The sequence below is a fragment of the Rhineura floridana genome, chromosome 2 (genome assembly GCF_030035675.1).
Source record: "Rhineura floridana isolate rRhiFlo1 chromosome 2, rRhiFlo1.hap2, whole genome shotgun sequence".
In the NCBI taxonomy this organism is placed as follows: domain Eukaryota; kingdom Metazoa; phylum Chordata; class Lepidosauria; order Squamata; family Rhineuridae; genus Rhineura; species Rhineura floridana.
Genome location: NC_084481.1, coordinates 113114977 through 113134356, shown reverse-complemented (window position 1 = coordinate 113134356; position 19380 = coordinate 113114977). Strand labels below are relative to the sequence as shown.

At 40.4% G+C, this 19380-nt stretch overlaps 1 long non-coding RNA gene across 1 annotated transcript; it reads right to left on the bottom strand.

The window, feature by feature from the left end:
- Positions 1-611: 611 nt before the first annotated feature.
- LOC133378282 (uncharacterized) lies at positions 612-18030 on the bottom strand. Its single transcript, XR_009760929.1, has 4 exons — positions 17920-18030; positions 13564-13668; positions 7812-7931; positions 612-885 (listed from the first exon to the last, which is right to left on the bottom strand). It is a non-coding gene; the product is annotated as an uncharacterized LOC133378282 (long non-coding RNA).
- Between the last annotated feature and the right edge of the window lie 1350 nt (positions 18031-19380).

The following is a 19380-nucleotide window of genomic DNA, read 5'->3' as shown; positions in this document are numbered from 1 at the left end:
ACTCTGAACAGTGAGTTGCTGGCTCAGGCCCTTTTGTAGAACAGAGAGAGAGTGCTTGGGCAGTTAATTTGAGAGTGCTTTTACTGTGAGAGACAGGAAAGCACTAATCTCTATGGGACATGATCTCTCAAGAACTACCAATCCAAGAGTTCCAAGCACACAGCAGGACACATCCTCGATTTTGTCTTTGAACGTTGCAGCTCCAACCTTTCGGAATCAATTACCAGCTGAAATTAGACAGGCACCTAGCATCTTGATGTTTACATGTCTCCTGAATACATTATTTATTTATTTGTTTATTATTTGATTTATATCCCGCCCTTCCTCCCAATAGGAGCCCAGGGCAGCAAACAGAAACCTTGAAAACACTAAAACATCATAAAAACAGACCTTAAAATACATTAAAACAAAACAACGTTAAAAACATTTTTTTAAAAAGCTTTAAAAACATTAAGAAGGGTTAAAAATATATTATTAAAAAAACACCACATATTAACAAGCCTAACACAGACTTTTGTTCAAGAAGGCCGTGATCCAGTCATTTATGGAATACTAATCATATATCTGTAGAAATTGTTTTATTGTTTTTAGAGTTTATGGGAATGGTTTTATTATTTTAAGAACTTGTTATTTTCTGTATTACATCTCATGTTTATCTTGTTATCTTGTACACTTCTTCAATGGTTTTCATGGTTTATTTATTGTAAAGTAAATAAATAGTAAATAAAATGGTCTTGAAACTTCAGCCAGTCCAAAAAAGGGCAGATAGGTTATCAGTGGGCACCTGTAAATATGACCACATCATGCTAATCCTTTGGCATTCAAAGTGCTGTTTTTAATCTTTAAAGCCAGGTGAAGACTCTTGTATTCTTCCGGATCTTTAATCTGCAACAGAGATAAATATTTTGGTGTTTCTAATTTTGTGCAGCAAATTCTTTCCCCCCTTTTATGTTGTTTTATCCTGGTTTTAAATTGATTTCATGCTGCTCTGTTTGTGCTGGCTCTTTATGTGCTCTTTTTATTGTTGACTTTTTATTTTAAGTTTTTAAAAAAACCCTACTGTATCCTTTTTTTAAAAAATCATGTTTGAAACCATCCAGAGAACTAAGTGAATAGGTGGCATATAAATATCATAAATAATATGAATGATAATAAGTTTGTTAGAGGAACAAAGCACCATAATAATCAGGACAATGGCCAAGCTGGTGGAGGTTGTTTGGCCATGGTGTTGGAGAATCTTCCACAGTGTTGTTGGGTAGCTTCAGCATCCAGTGCACCAGCTCAGGAATTCATTGTTTTTTATTTTATTTATTTATTAGATTTCTATCCCACCTTTCCTCCCAGTAGGAGCCCAGGACCTCCTTTGTCTTTACTGGAACCCTGAGGTCCACTAACCAGATGCAGATATAAATAATGAGTCAGGGGGTGGAGCCAATTATCTACAGCAACCCATGAAGTATAAACTGGGACAGCCTGCACACAAATAGAAATCTGTATCTGAGTTACTACAGTACATTGATTCTTCTTCTAAACAATATTTGAATGAAACTGAATTGTTTCTCCTTTTTAAAAACAAACAAAATGAATAACAAAATGAGATGAGAGTAAATATGTGAGCTTAAATGTCACCAGGGACAGCATATCTAGTCTCATACTAGGATCCCGGAAGGATGAAAACTTTTACAGGATAAGTACATCTGTCTAAATTAATCTATGGGTTAGCTGAAGATTCTTTATTAACATGTGAAATTAACCATCTTTCTATGATTGTTTGGTATTATCAAAATAGTGTAGGTAGGCAGCTGGCTTGCTTTCCACTTGCCACCTATTTCTATTTAGGTGCCTGAAGGCGTCTGGATGCAATGCTCTCCAAGTCATCTTCAGAAATGTTCAACAGGACTAATTTTTCATCACACAGTGATGGAAAATCTTGCCAATTTTTCCAAAGACTTCTTCCCATTATTTTCTCATCAAGTTACAAAACCAGCACTTATGGTGGAAAGTCTCGACTGCACACCCTCTTCAGCATTTAGGAGAAACCTCTTTATATGTTCAGTGTAGGTTTGGAGCAGGGGTGAGGACCCTGAGACTTGATGTTGCTGACCTACAGCTCTCTTCAACAACATCCCAGCATCTGGAGGTCCACAAGCTCTCCATCCCTGCTTTAGAGGTTTAAGGTATTGCCCATTTCAGGGTGTTCTGACTGACTCTGGCTGAAACAATAATTGCTTTCCTCATATTGCTTGCCAGCTGTTTTCATAAATGGTAATCTGCAACTCCATCTCCCAGGTTGACTAACTTATTATCAGACTGAATGAATCGTACATTGTTGATGATAGAAAGCTTCTTGTGGGAGCTTCTGCTTTCTTATTGTTCAAGCCAGGTTAATGTGAGGGAAGTTTGCTGCTTTACCGTGTGAGTGTATGAAAGCAAGTGACTTTCTGAGAACAGCATGAACCAATTTGATTTTGCCTTGTGAAGTTTCTCAAAGTCTGACAAGAAGGTGGCCTGGAGTTGTCACACAGGTCTCTCAGCTTGCTTTTCTGGTTGGGCTGGCTTTTCTCAGCTTTTAAACTATATTTACAGTGCCTTGCAAAAGTACTCAGGCCCCTGACCAATGCTCTCATATTACTGAATTACAAATGGTACATTATAATTTTGTTCTGTATGATATTTTATTTTGAAACACTGAAACTCAAAATCAATTATAAGGTGACATTGGTTTTATGTTGGGGAATGTTTATAAGAAACAAAAAACTGAAATATGCTGCTTGCATAAGTACTCAACCCCTGCACTGTGGAAACTCCCAGTTTATACTGATGAAAGATATTGCCCTATCGAGGACACAATTACCTTACCATTGATCTCCACCTGTGAACCATTAAAGTTGCTGTCACATTGTCAGGATAAAAACTGCACTGTTGAAGGATCATTGGTCAGGCTGTGGATCTGAAGGAAAATGAAGACCAAAGAGCATTCTGAAGAAGTGAGAGATCATGTAATACCAATGTATAGATTCAGGAAAAGGGTACACGCTAATATCCAAGTGTTTGGATATCCCAGTGAGCACAGTTGGATCAATAACCAGGAAGTGGAAGCTGCATCACATGACCCAGGCACTGCCAAGAAAAGGCCGTCCCTCAAAACTCAGCACTTGAACAAGGAGGAGACTTGTGAGAGAAGCCACAGAGAGGCCAACAATCACTTTGAAGGAGCTACAGTGGCTGGGAGTGGAGTAATGGTGCATCAGTCAACCATATCAAGAGCTCTACATAACACTGGTTTGTATGGGAGGGTGGCAAGAAAGAAGCCATTACATAAAAAATACCATCTGAAAGCACATCTTGAGTTTGCCAGAAAGCATGAGAGTGCCCCAGCTGCGATGTGGGAAAAGGTTTTGTGGTCAGATGAGATAGAGCTTTTTGGCCAAAACTCAAAGCACTATGTGTGGTGCAAATCTAACACTGCCCATGCCTCAAGAGACACCTTCCCTACAGTGAAGTATGGTGGTGGTGGCAGCATCATGTTGTGGGGATGCTTCTCATCAGCAGGGACTGGGCATCTTGTTAAAATGGAAGGAAATACTGCAAGAGAACTTGCTTCAGTGCACTAAAAAATTGAAGCTTGGGAGGAAATTCACTTTTCAGCAGGACAATCCCAAGCACAAGGCCAAAGCAAGGCTCAAGAACAAAAAGGTGAATGTCATCCTACAGTGACCCAGTCAAAGTCCTGATCTCAATCCCATTGAGAATCTGTGGTGCTCTTTGAAAATTGCAGTCCACAAGCGACAACCGAACAACCTGGAGTAAATCTGCCAAGAATGGGCCAAAATCCCTCCGACACTGTGTGCAAAGCTGATACATACCTACCCCAAAAGACTTAAAGCTGGTATTGCCACTAAAAGTGGCTCTACCAAATATTAATACGTGGGGGTTGAATACCTATGCAAGCAACATGTTTCAGTTTTTTATGTTTCTTACAAACATTTCCCAACATAAAACCAATGTCATCTTACAATAATTAATTTTGAGTTTCAGTATTTCAAAATAAAATATCACACAATGAAATTACCATGTACCATTTGTAATTCAGTAATATGAGAGCATTGGTCAGAGGTCTGATTACTTTTGCAAGGCACTGTATATAAAACTATATATCAACATAGATGTTGATCTGTTTTAATTTTTTTAGTTAGTAGTTGTTTTGTTAAAATGTTCTAATTACTTGTTTTTTATTTGTAATTTTGTTCAATAACAATTATATATATGTATGTGTGTGTGTGTGTATGTATATATATATATGTATGTATGTATGTATGGAGCAGTGAAAAGAGGGTGCTCTAACATATTAATGGGGATACTGATGGACTAACTTTAGTCACCTACCATTTTCCATATTAGAAGTGTCACTTTAAGAAAAAGGTTCTGAATTTCTTTTATGTTATGTATGGGATGAGAAAGAAATGAGGTTGTACAAACTAAAGGGTACAATTCTGGGTCTATTTTTGTCGGTATTCTGTGAATATAGAGTGGTTTATAAATTCTGAAATAAAGAAATAAATATTTCCATGGCTACCCAGAACTGGGACAAATTGTTTTTCAGAACGTGTGTTAGATCTCCCAGCACACATTATAATAACATTCAAAGGCAAGAAGATCCAAATTTCTCTATTAACACCTGCCAGCCTTTTGTTTTATCGGGCTATACTACAATAGTCTATGTCTGAAACAGAAATGTTAACTTGGGCTAGATTTTTGTCTTTATCAGGTCTGCCATCCCAACCAGCAGAAGTCATTCCAAGTATCTAAGTCATTTATTTATCTGTCTGCCTGTTTATCTGAGCAGGATCCCATAATTACCATTGAATAGCTGTGAGTGATGTTTTGGTATCTTGATTGTTCTAGGAACATAGCAAGTTGTCTTATACTGAGTCAGATCATTGGTCCATCTAACTCAGTACTGTCTACCCTGACTGGCAGTGGCTCTCCAGGGTTTCAGGAAGGAGCTTTTCCCAGCTCTACCTGGATATGTTGGGGATTGAATTTGGAGCCTTCTCCACACAAGGCAGATGCTCAACCACTGAATTATGGCCCTGACAGGTATTTAAAGTTAGATGAAACAACTGACTTCCAAAATAGCAGCGTGGCCCGAGTCTCTTGAGAGATGGTGATATTTAAACAAATTCATTCAGATTTTTCTCTCTCTACTAGTGCAGAACCCAGCTACCCTGCCAAGTTTCTCTAAGATTTTCAACTGTTTCAGGATTACTGAAGAAGATTGCTGTATCATTACAGATCATGGATTCTAATGCAAAACTGTAATATTGACCAGCTGAGCTGCACTGAAATCTGGTTAAACTTAAAGGCAATGAAATTAGTACTCATATTTTATAGGGAAGTAATACTGAGGCTGAGAGATAAGTCATTAGCAAAAGGCAAGCTATGACGGCAGATTTTTTTAAAGTGTAGTTTTACATGCTATTGTTAAATTATTGGGAAGCAGAAATCCTTCTTGATCGATGGCAGATCACCTAGAAACCCTTGCAATTAAGCTATGTGCCATTTCCCATTATTCCATGTGTGCTACGCTTGCCCCCATTTGATTTACATCAGAAATAAGATCAGAATTACTTCTCACATGCTTAGACTGAAAGACAACATATCAATATTTTAATAAAATAATAAATGCTAATACATTTTGCATCATTTCTAGTTACTAATAATTTCCATTTATCAACACACGTTAAATTTAAGCCATTTTTGGCTGGAATAAGTAAAGTAGAATTCAATTAGCGGTAAGTAGCAAATAGATTTTCATACCTTTTATTTTATTTTTGTGGCTACCTTTTCACCTCTGGACCCTAAATGTCTTTTGCCCACCAAAATAGCTGGATGTAATGCACCAAAATAATAATGGCCCTATCATTATGCAGACTGAGGCAACCACCTCGGGCAGCAGATGCTTAGAGACAGCAGCAGCAGCCCCTAGCTGTTCTTCCTGAGCCCCTAGCCATTCCCAACTCTTGCGACATGGCCTCTCCCGGGCCTCCTAATCTGGCCTGCTGCCTCAGGTGTGGTAGAGGGTGGTCACCAGGGCTGAAGAAAATTCAACTGCCAGTCCAGTTGGCTTCTTGTGGTGGAATTGTGTGTGTGTGTGTGTGTGTGTATGCGTGCATGCACCATCATGTTCTTTGCCTCAGGCAACAAAGTGTCCTGGGCCTTGTAAATGGTGCACATGTTTTGCTCATAAACAGGGGAATTAGGCTGTACAATCCCATACTCACTTGGAAGTAAATCCCATTGAACTCAATAGGACTTATTTTAAGTAGACATGTATGAAATGGAAATGGACTGCCTTCAAGTCGATTCCAACTTATGGCGACCCTATGAATTGGGATTTCATGGTAAACTGTATTCAGAGGTAGTTTTATCATTGCCTTCCTCTGAGGCAGAGAGGAAGTGACTGGCCCAAGGTCACCCAGTGAGCTTCATGGCTGTGTAGGGATTCGAACCCTGATCTCCCATGTCATAGTCTAACCACTATACCACACTGGCTCTCATGTATGGGAGTGCACTATTACCAGTGCAGTTCTCCCATACATCAGATAAAGGGCCTCTTCATGAGATCCTCTTCTTCAAGTCCCTCCACCCCATGAAGTGAGATAGACTGTTGGCGTGGAAAATTCTCCCTCTTCTGAGGTTTATGTTTGTTATAAAAAATGTATCTCTCCCTAAACTTTTAGGCTTGTGCTAAGTATGTATTAATTCTTAGCAAAGCAATGATATCTATAATCTGTTGAAACTGCTTTACTTTACCTAGGACGAAGGCAGAGAATGTTCCTTTTAGAGACGTATTTCAAAGACGCATTTAACCACTGGTCACAAAGTGTCTGTTTGAAGGGGGTGATAACTTTAAGAACAGGAAGACAGGAAGAGTGAAAACGCACCTTTTGTTCCTTTATTACATCTGTTTACAGCTTTGTTTGATGACTCTGTCTTACTGTTCACCGTGCCCTAGTGGTCTATAAATTGTTGCTTCTTCCTAAATAAACTTGTCTATCTGACCAAGGTTGCATCTCGGTTGGACTGGGAGCTTCTTTGTGCTGGGAGAACCTTTGATCAAAGTCACTTCTGTGTTAAATGTGTTTTCCTTCCTAATCCAGATTCAGGGTCCATTCCGCTCCGTGCCTTACCTGGGAGAAGGTGGCACAGTGAGAATGATATTGAATCTCACCCAACAGACAGCTACTAGAGAAAGGGCATTTTCAGCTGTGATGTCATGCTTATGGAATGCCCTCCTGAGAGAGGCTCATCTGGCATCTACACTATAGTCTTTAGGTGCCAGGTGAAGACCTACTTGTCCCAGATTCTTTTTAATGACAATCCATGAGGTGCTTGGTGCCTGGCCAGCTGGGGAGGGCTAGCCTCAAAGGGAGGCAATGGTAAACCCCCTCTGAATACTGCTTACCATGAAAACCCTATTCATAGGGTAGCCATAAGTCGGGATCGACTTGAAGGCAGTCCATTTTTTCCATGAGGTGCCTCATTTTTTGGATCAAGTTCCCCTTTGCTGGTTCTGATGCTGGTTTTAATTGTTTTAATTGTTTTAAGCTGCTGTGTTTTGTGTTGAGTTTAGTTGGTTCTTTTTCTAGGAGTTTGGTTTTTCTAATTTATTTTATTTTGTATTTTTGTGTTTTTATTGTGAATTATATATTGTATGTTATTGTTTATGTAAACCACCCAGAGAACTTGCATGGGTGGTATACAAATTTTTAATTTAATTTAATTTAAAAATAGGATCACAGCCTTACCTCAAGGATGCCCTGCACATCTCTATTTGTACAGTAATTCCAATTTCAGTGGAACTTGCTTCCAAGTAAATATGTTCGGATCTCTGTCTTAATTTATATCAAAATGAATTAGGATGGGAGCTGGAACAAAACAGACATACCAGGTTATTATATTATTTTTAGATGCCCACAGATTAACGGTTGTTAAACCAAGTAAAAACAATACAGCTCTATGCCAGCAACAGAAAGGATTAAAGGGAGGTGGAGTGAGGGTGACTGGAGGATAGAAGTCTTGAAATAATTTTCAGTGAAATTATATATTGCCTGTAAAGGTCAAGACTCAACAGGAAAATAATTATATGTTTCATTGATATGGAGCATGCACTGGCAGTTGAAAGTGGAATACTGTGAAGTATCAAGGAATAAGAGGAGTTTGTTTATTTATTTGCTCATCCATTCTCTCAATCTTCAGAATATAATGGGCCGATCAAGAGATTGACCATTTCAGGAGGAGGATGCCTTCATTTCTCTGTGTGACTGTAGATTATTTCAGCTTCAGAAGACAAGAATGTCCCTTTAACATCTGACCTGGCCTTTATTTAAGAAAAGCACTTCACGGTTCAGGAAAGACAGACAATTTTCTAATTCCCAGCACTGCTGGAGGCTGAGGCAGCAGCTTCCAGACAGGACACCTGCTAACACTAGAGAAATGGCATTATTATGTCTACAAGTTTACAAATCTAAGGATCAGAAATCTTTTGCTGCTGCTGCTGCTGCTGCTATAACACAGGCCAAGAATGACGACTTCTTCAGAGTTTCAGAGTGGGTTTTTTCTTCTTCTTCCAAGGAATGGCCTCTTTTCACTTCATCTCAGCGGATCGGTTTCCACGTGAAAAAGTCAATAGTCAAAGAGCTTCCTAAATTTCATTGGTGTGTAGCAGAAAAGAGATTAAGACTTAGGGCCTTTTTACTGGCAAGTCGCTAAGCAAATAAAGGTTCTTTGCTTTAAAAAAAATCTGTATAAGAACATATAGGATAGTCTACTAAATGGTAAACATCAGTTTGAAATATTTTAATAAGAATCTGGGCAATATGTAGGTTTTATGTTGTCTGACTGTGAAGTGTTGCTTTTTTGTGTAAGTTGCTTTTAAGGACAGAAATGTTTGTAACAGCTGCACCTGAGTTTCAAAAAGATTTACTCAGAAGCTTCCTGCATTGCTTTTTAGTGGGATTAAAATGTTCAGTGGGAGAATTTTCTTCTGAGGACTATTACTAGAGAAAACATTTTCCCTGGATATTTATATTTCAAACAGCATTATTTTTTTACATGCGACACTGATTATACATGTGCTATCTGAGATGGCTAGAAATGTTCTAATAAAAATAATATATTTATAATATACATACAACCCCTTTAGAATAATCACTGATCATCTGGAAGTACGGGGAAGGGATAGCCCAGTGGCAGAGCATCTGCTTGGCAAGCAGAAGGTCCCAGGTTCAGTCCCTGGCATTTCCAGGTAAGAATGAGAGAGACTCTTTCCTGAAATTCTGGAGAGCTGCTGCCAGTCAGTGTAGACAGTACTAAACTAGATGGACTGTTGGTCGTCCTTAGTGTAAGGCAGCTTCCTAGGTTATATACAAATCACTGGGATTTTTCTTAAGGTAGTTCTATATTATTATGCCTGTATTGCATATGATCATGATGAGAATTAGTGGCTTATACAAGATGAAGTGAGATTTATAGCAAAGGTTTCCTGTCTCACAAATCACTATGTTACAGCAGCATATGAATCAGCTAATGGTTAACCAGCATTGGGTTACACTTTATTAATGCAGAAAGGATAATAGATAAAATTGTGTTATTTCCCCTTTTTCATGATACCTTAAATGATGTTGTTGTTGTTATGCGCCTTCAGGTCGGTTACGACTTATGGCGACCCTATGAATCAGTGACCTCCAACAGCATCTGTCATGAACCACCCTGTTCAGATCTTGTAAGTTCAGGTCTGTGGCTTCCTTGATGGAATCAATCCATCTCTTGTTTGGTCTTCCTCTTTTTCTACTCCCTTCTGCTTTTCCCAGCATTATTGTATTTTCTAGTGAATCGTGTCTTCTCATGATATGTCCAAAATACGATAACCTCAGTTTCATCAGTTTAGCTTCTAGTGATAGTTCTGGTTTAATTTGTTCTAACACCCAATTATTAGTCTTTTTCACAGTCCATGGTATGCGCAAAGCTCTCCTCCAACACCACATTTCAAATGAGTTGATTTTTCTCTTGTCCACTTTTTTCACTTTTTTCATTTGAGGACCTTTTCTAGTTCTCTCATAGCTGCCCTCTCCAGTCCTAGCCTTCTTCTGATTTCTTGACTATTATCTCCATTTTGGTTAATAACTGTGCCAAGGTATTGATAATCCTTGACAAGTTCAATGTCCTCGTAAACTTTAAAGTTACATAAATCTTCTGTTGTCATTACTTTAGTCTTCTTGACATTCAGCTGTAGTCCTGCTTTTGTGCTTTCCTCTTTAACTTTCATCAGCATTCGTGTCAAATCATTACTGGTTTCTGCTATCATCTATATATCATAAATTATTGATATTTCTCCCTCCAATTTCCACGCCTCCTTCATCTTGGTCCAATCTTGCTTTCCGTATAATATGTTCTGCATATAGATTAAACAGGCAGGGTGATAAAATCGTCTCACACCCTTTCCGATGGGGAACCAATCGGTTTCTCCATATGCTGTCCTTACAGTAGCCTCTTGTCCAGAGTATACGTTGCGCATCAGGACAATCAGATGGTATGGTACCCCCATTTCTTTTAAAGCATTCGATAGTTTTTCATGATCTACACAATCAAAGGCTTTGCTGTAATCTATAAAGCATAGGGTGATTTCCTTCTGAAATTCCTTGCTCCGTTCCATTATCCAAAGTATGTTTGCGATATGATCTGTGGTGCCTCTTCCCTTTCTAAATCCAGCTTGAACGTCTGGCATTTCTTGCTCCATATATGGTGAGAGCTTTTGTTGTAGAATCTTGAGCATTACTTTACTTGCATGAGATATTAAGGCAATAGTTTGATAATTACTGAATTCCCTGGGATCCACTTTCTTTGGAATTGGGATGTATATTGAACGCTTCCAGTCTGTGGGCCATTGTTTCGTTTTCCATATTTGTTGACAAATTTTTGTCAAATTTGGACAGATTCAGTCTCAGTAGCTTGTAGCCACTGTATTGGTATGCCATCCGTTCCTGGTGCTTTGTTTCTTCCAAGTATTTTAAGAGCAGCCTTCACCTCACATTCTAAAATTCCTCATTCTTCATCATACGGTTCCTCTGTGAATGAACCTGTCATGATCCTTAAATGTAATATAGTTTAAACCAATGTGTCAAATTTGCAAGCACAAACTAACATATTATTTATCTATTGATTGATTGATTGATTGCATTTATATACCGCCCCATAGCCGAAGCTCTCTGGGCAGTTTACAACAATTAAAAACATTAAAAACAAACGTTTTTATATTGAATGTTAAAGCACTGGCACTGGTCCATTGAGGGCTTGTGCATGTATCATACACTACCATATCACCAAGGAAAATTAGTTTTGCCCTGAGTGAGCAGTCCCTAGGCCTGCACTGCACTAGATTTCAGCTGCACATTAAACCTTCCCATGGATAGAGCAGGTGATCCTGACAAGGCTCTCATCTACTGTGGAATGGTGAGATGCATAGGTCTATTGACACAACTGCTTCTTTTTGGCCTTATGGAGCCCTCAGTGACTCCTGGTGTTCTAGGGACTGCATGTGATGCAACGAGCTGGATGACGCCTAGAGCTTGGTGGCATAGATCTTGCTTTGAGGCTGACTAAGCACTTGTTAAAGTGCATATTGCACCTACCATGTGGCAATAGAACAAGTCTTACTTCATGGCCTCTATTGCTTTTCCAGGTTGTCCAGAATCTGATCTCACCTGCTAGTGGGGATGGGCTTCTGGAGGCAACAAAGATCTGCTGTGAGTGTGGCCCAACATTTTGAGGATAAAATCACTTGATTCCACAGCAATTTAGATGCTACCATTATGGTTACAGTCACAGCTGAGGTATCCACTGTTATGTCTTCTCCGACTCTGAGATCAATTTCAGGTTTTGAGGCCTGATGACATGGACAGGGTGTTTTTAGGGATATATCTGACTATGTGCCCTCTTGATCCCTGCCCATCATGGCTGGTGAAATAGAAGGGCAAGGGGAGATTGACTGAGTGGGTCCAGGATGTGGTGAATACTTCCTTGTGTGAGGGGGTGGTGCCTGCCACCTTAAAGGAGGCAGTAGTGTGGCCACCACTGAAAAAGCCAGCCCTAGACCCAATGGATTGTAACAACTATAGATCAGTTGCAAATACCTCCTTCCTAGGGAAGGTGATTGAGAGGGTTGTGGCAGAACAACTGCAGACATTCTTGGATGAGACTGATTATTTGGATCCATGTCAGTCTGGGTTCGGGACCAAATCAGACTGATGGATGACCTTTATAGAGAGGAGGACAGCTTGATCTCTCAGAGTTTTTTGATATCATTGACTATGGCATCTCAGACTGATTACATCTTTAGACGACTGCAAAACTCATTCCTCTTTGTGGAACCTAGTTCTCCAACCCTCAAAATTGGTATTTACCTATAATCGATCCAAATGTGGGAATATTTCAGACTATCCAAGCATATCCTTCCTAGACAGATGCATTGGGGAAGCTGTACAACCAGGAACTCGAACAAATTACATCAAATCTATGAAGAATATCTCTGCCAACTCTCATAAGTGGCGTCTGATAGTGACTGCTCACTCGCAATATTATGCCAACCAAATCTATCTTGCAAGAGATTATCTTCTAAAGAGAAATGGAATCATGCTCCAGAGATACTATCTTAATATGGCTTCACCTGGACCACTGATTGCTTTATATGCACCTGTGATACAAGCAGATCATCAGCCTACAACAATATCGGACTCTAACATCATTTGCCATCAACCCTTATTCTCATCTGCAGAGACGACATCACAACACTCGGGGAATGGCAAGGAGATTAAATCGATGTGGTGTCGTATGAATGAGCTTGAACCAGAGGAGACCTCACTCACAGAATTGTACACCCAGCTTTCGGCCACTGAGCGATCGATACTTATTAACAAGTTCTACCGGCTGATCGAGCACTGCAAAAAAACAGCATTTGAGATGGACTCACAAAATAAAGCGATGGATCCTACAACTGCTGGAGGTGAGCCTTTGTGCAAGTCCCCATCAGCACTGGACGCTTTCCACTATTCCGATAGCATGCCCAAAACTAGTACACTCCTTAAGCCTATTTTGGTGGGAGATAAATGGGACAATGCGAGATTTTTATATCCGGAAGAATTAGACTCTCCTTCTTGACAAAGTGAGACTAGTCAGAAGAACAAACTTTCACAAAGCTCTTGTATAATCGACGAGTCGATGGAGGACAGTGCAGTTTGTAACAGGCGAGTCAATTGATATCATTCCACTCACGGAAACCTCAAGCAAGGCAACGTGATCACCCCTCCGATTTCATCCCCGGTACACGCAAAAAGTTATTTACCCAATAATGAGGCCCTACATTTACTTTCTTGGAACATTTCAGGATGGAACTCTAAATCAAGTGACCCAGAATTTCTAGCCTTTCTTAATCAACACAATATCATCAGTGCTCAAGAGACTTGGTCCACATACTCTCCTCTCCTAAATGGATATTCTACTTACCATCTACCTGCCCAGCCTTCAGACAAAAAAAATGGCAGGGCAAAAGGCGGTCTGGCAATCTTCATTTCTACCACGATGATGGTCCAACACATGGAATTACAATCCCTGGAAAACACAGCAATGGCAATTCTCTTAACTTTTAAAACTCTGTCCATTGTGTTTATCAACGTCTATATGCCACCCTTAAACACGAGAGGACAACTGGATTTGCGTTGGGGAGCGTTGAACGATTATATAACGGATCTCGAATATTCCTTCCCAAACGCGGAATTAATCCTGACTGGCGATTTTAACACCAGGACCAGAGCCACTGCTGACGTGCTTTTCGCTTCCAATTTATGGCAAGGAGAGCAAATTGAATTTCATGCTCCTGTATATGATAGAGCTTTGAAGGATGTTAAGATAAACTACGGGGGGATATGTCTTGCACGATTAGTGGGCAGCCATGAGCTCCTTGTACTGAATGGCCACAGGCACTTTGCTGATAGTGGGGAATATACTTTCATTTCCTCTCATGGAAGCAGTGTGGTAGATTATATTATAATTACAAACCAATTACTGAGGTTAATAACTGAATTTGGAGTGGGCTCCAATCATAATAGCGATCACCTCCCTCTTAATCTTTCATGTCACATTCCTAAATCAATACGTCTAAATTCAGAATATCATCCTACTCTGAATAATATTTACCTAAGACAAAAAAAAACGATCTGGACAGATAACTTAAGTTCCAAGATTGCTACTTTTCTCATGTCCCCTTGGGCCATGGACATTCGCGAACGGGCTGTGCAAGTCAACAATTTACACACATGTCTTACTTATTATGGGCAACTACTTGCACACATAACTTCTATCATGACCCCTAAAACCAGAGACAGGTGGAACTTAAGTTCCAACCCTAGATGGTTTGATAGCGAATGGTTGGAGCTTAAACGCGAGTTGAGGAGCATTTACTCACAATATCGCCTAGCCAATGCTGCATCTCTCCCCATGGACTATTATGTCACAAAAAGGAAATATAAACTGATGGTGAGCAGCAAGAAAAGACAGGCCACCCGGGATGAATGGAAGCTACTCATTGATGCGGCCAGATGTAAAGATTCAAAAAAATGTTGGTCCATCATTTCTGCTTCTGGAAGATTAACTTCACACTCCTTCTGTAACATACCCCCCCATAGCTGGGAAAAATATTTTAACGATCTTTATGAAGTCAACGGCGCCATCAATATTAACCCCAATATTTCTCTGAATTTTACTAATCTTCCACAGTGGCCGCCTGTTTCGAGGAGTGAAATAACTGATTTAATTGCAAGGCTTAAATCATCTAAAGCCCCCGGCCCAGACAACATTCCCCCGGAACTTTTGAAAAACTTCCCTGACCGGTGGGCACTGATTCTTTGCAGCATATTTACCAAGATTAACAACACCGGCCTTTTCCCTAAGGCTTGGAAGGAAGCAATAGTTGTGCCAATATACAAAAAGGGCGAAAGAGAGGACCCGTCCAACTACAGACCTATCAGCCTACTTTCAGTAATAGGCAAGCTATATACATCCTATTTGAAAGTAAAACTCACTAGCTGGATGGAAGGAGAAAGCATATTAGGTGATGAACAGGCTGGATTTAGGAAAGATAGATCTGTACTAGATCACTGCCTTCTACTATACCACCTTGCAGAGAAGTATATGGCACATGGTGGCAATGGTTTATATGTGGCTTTTGTGGACTTGAAGTCCGCGTTTGACTCCATCCCAAGAGGAATTCTTTGGAACAAATTAGCACGTTCCACAATAGATAAAAGGCTATTCTTTCTAATATATAACCTTCACCAAAACACCTCTTTACGAGTCCGCTGCGGAAGGGAAGGAGGCTTAACGAATCAGATCTTTGTAAATAAGGGGGTAAGGCAAGGGTGCACGTTAGCTCCTCTTTTGTTCAATCTTTTTTTGAACGACCTTAAATCCAATTGCATATCCCAAGATCACCATATGCCTAAAATAGCGAATTATGCATGTCCTCTTCTCTTATATGCGGATGATGCTGCCCTCCTCTCGCTCTCGAAGATTGGATTAAAAAGGTTAATAAGAGCCTTTATGACTTACTGTAGTCAGAATCATCTAGTTATAAATTACCAAAAAACCAAAATTTTAGTTTTCTCAAGACGCCGACATACAGGCACTTGGACGATCAATGGACAACACATGACCCTTGTGTCACAATTCAAATATTTAGGTATCACTTTTCATTCATCTTTAAATTGGGTTCCACATATAAAAGCTGCTGTTATATTAGCACGCATTACTGTTAAAACAATACTCCGCTTTTTTTACCATAAAGGAGGAAGATATTTACCAGCTATAATCCAGGTATTCTAGACCAAAATCATTCCCCAGCTACTATTTGGAACTCAAATCTGGATTCAGGCATTCAATTCCACAATAGAATCGGTTCTTTCCACCTTTTTGCGCCAGACACTGGGATTACCAAGATGTGCCCCGGCAGCCGCCCTCAGGCTTGAAGCCGGTTTGCATTCTATTGAATGCCATGCGTGGCAGTTTGCCTTAAATTACTGGGCCAGAGTTTCGTATGGCCCTCCTCCGGGTTATTTAACACTTATTTGGGGAGACACCTATTCCTCTAGTTGGAACAACAATATAAAGAACAAACTCTATACATTAAGTTTATCTCCTGAATACCTTTCGTCCCAATCCCTGCCCTCGGCCAAACTTGCCATTCGCACGCGGCTTAAGGATATCAATTACCAATCAGCCATCACAGAGGCTACAAAATTTTGTTCACCTATACATTTTCAATTGGAATTTGAACCTTTTAAGCATGCTTCCTATCTGGATTTTCTTGAAGTTCCAGTTCTCCGCTCATAAGAACATAAGAACATAAGAAGAGCCTGCTGGATCAGGCCAGTGGTCCATCTAGTCCAGCATGCTGTTCTCACAGTGGCCAACCAGCTCAGCTTTCACCAGGGCCAGATTCAATTCCCTACACTCAGCAATACTCTTGGGAAGATACAAGGGGATCCCCCATGACCAACGCTTGTGCCCATGCGGGAATGATGCTGTGCCCATGCGGGAATGACGCCGTCGAAACACTTGCTCATGTTATTCTAACCTGCCCTTTCTATGATTTTATACGTTCTAAGTTTCTCACAAATATATTGCAAAGTATTGCTTCGATGACCCCTGATAACAAGGTACGTTTTCTTGTCACAGGAAGTAACAGAGGAATCACATTGAAAGTTGCTAATTTTATATATGCAGCACAACGAATCCGCCTTAAGATTTCCTAGGATAAATCTTTATATATTTTTATTTTATGTATATATGCAAGATAATAATGCCGTTTTACCTTACCCATGTATTTTATGCTTATAACAAGACGGGTCAATGACCGCAAAATAAACTGATTTGATTTGACTATGGCATCCTTGTGGGCTGACTGCAGGATGGGTATCAGTGGCACTATGCTGCGGTGGCTACATTCCTACCTATAGGGTCATGGCTAGAAAGTAGCATTGGGAGAATGCTCTTTGACCCCCTGGTATTAATGCTATAGGGCTTCTCAGGACTATTTTGCTCCCAGTGCTATTCAGATTACTGGCAACATGTTGCTCCACTGCTGAGAGAGGTGCACTGGTTGTTGATTTGCTACCAAGCCAGGTTCAAAGTTAATTCTGAAAATCCTAATCATTTTGGGCCCAAAGTACCTCAAGAGCTGTCTGATCCCTTATGCAAGGGCAGACCATCCATATAAACAAACTAAGGTGGTCCATAAAAGAAAGTAACAGTGTTAACCAGGGCCTTTTTTGGGGGGGAGGGAGTGCAATTGCCCTGGTCCTCACATATGAGGGGGGCTACATGAATGTTGGCATTGCTGCATCGTTGCCAGCTCTTTTCTTTCAGAATCCCACTAACTTGAGCATCATAAACCTACTGGAAAAAAACACAAAACAAACCCTACTGGTGGTAGCGTCATTTTGTCATGACAGCATGAGCAAGATGGCTGCAGTCACAGGCAAGGCTTATGGTAACCAATCAGCCAACCATAGTCAGACATTTTTTAAAATTATCATATTCATATCTCGTCTCTTTTCCTCTAAGGAACCCAAGGCACTATACTCCTCCTCTATATTTGAACCTCACAACAACCTGTGGGGTAGGTTAGGCTGAGAGTCAATGACTGGCACAAAGTCACCCAGTGAGCTTCATGGATGAGCAGGCACTAGAACCTGATTTCCCCAGTCCAACACTCTAACCACTACACCACACTAACCCCGCATACACTACAGACACAGGGTCCTCAATGTAGAGCCTAAAGGCACCAGTATGATCACAGAGACCTACCGCAATGCCTTCCAAGGTCTTTGCTCCCTTCATTGTACAAGAGAAGAGACCATTATAATGGTCATCAGCTTTTCTAAACTCTCACACAGTTTTCTTATGCCCTCTACCATTATAATCAGCAGGCCACAGAATCAGAAATGGACACTACCAGGAGAGAGAAGAGAGACCAGTTAAAACTGTTCCCTTCTCCAATGCAAACACTGCTTAGAACTGAGAGAACAGTTCTCATTGGGTAGGACCAGCAGAAAGAAGAGAGAGAATAGCTCTAATTGGACACAGTCAGCAGGAGAGCATGTGGATTCTAAGGAGAGGAGTGGAGATGGCACGTGAGCAGCAGTATCTGTGCTTCAGCTGAAGAAGGAAAAGCAGTTATGGAGGGGGGAGAAAAGAAATGGAGGATCTAGGCCGGGGCTGGGAGGAGGTGGGAAATATGAAGGACCCAGGCCCTGTGTGGGAAGGAAAGGGTGTGCATATGGGTATGGGTGGTGTATTTTATTTAGAGGGGCTTTGGGGAAATGACTTGCCTTCTGTGAAATGGGTGTTATGTTAGAACAGAAGACTGTGGATTTGAAGGTGTGGCTTTATGTTTTGGAGCTCATATGCCCACTTCAGCCTTTTGCTAAGGTTCTTGGGCAAGTTACTTGTCTTTAGGCCTTCTGTGAAATGAATGTTTTGTTTGCAGTAGTAAATACTACATAGTTCCACCGCTATGGCAGCCATTCTGTGACTGGCTCTGCCCTGCCTGTGGCAGCCTTTTTGTGGCAGTGTCCACGGCACTTTCTCAAAATTTCAGATGTGCCCATGGGCCTAAAAAGGTGGAGACTCCATAAATAGTTATTAAGTTAGTTATTGCTTTTACTGTTTTTATACAGCCACAAGAGTGGCTGTATACTGTAGCCAGTGTGGATTTTTCACATTCTGCAATGTTAAATTGAAAATACCATTCTGATGCTTCCCATAAGCTCATTTCAAAACAAAACCTTACAAACCTTATTGTCCTGAACTCAGAAACGCTTGCTTAACAACCTTCTAAATGTTCATGGCAATACACAAAACAGTCAGAGAGAATAGAGAGTTCAAAGTGTAAAAAGAGAGAGAAAAAATCCAGAGCCCTTTTGGACTTTTTTCTATCAGAGTTCTCATAATCTGTTGAAAATCATTAAAAATCAGCCATGTTCACAGAGGATCTATAATCCTAATACTGATCTTGTCCCATATTCTGACCTTCATCTTCTGCAGTTTAAAAGTTAAAAAAATACCTGGCTGATTTGTAATTAATTTAATAAATTTTGGCTGGAACCCTATGATAAAATTGGGCATGCTCAGTAAGAACCAACTGTCAGTGTTCTAAAAGCCAGACTGTTCACAGCTGCTGGGCTTGCCTAATTGGGGTCACACCCACACCAGACTTTGATTTCACTTGAGACAGTCATGGCTTCCCTCAGAGAATCCTGGGAAGTG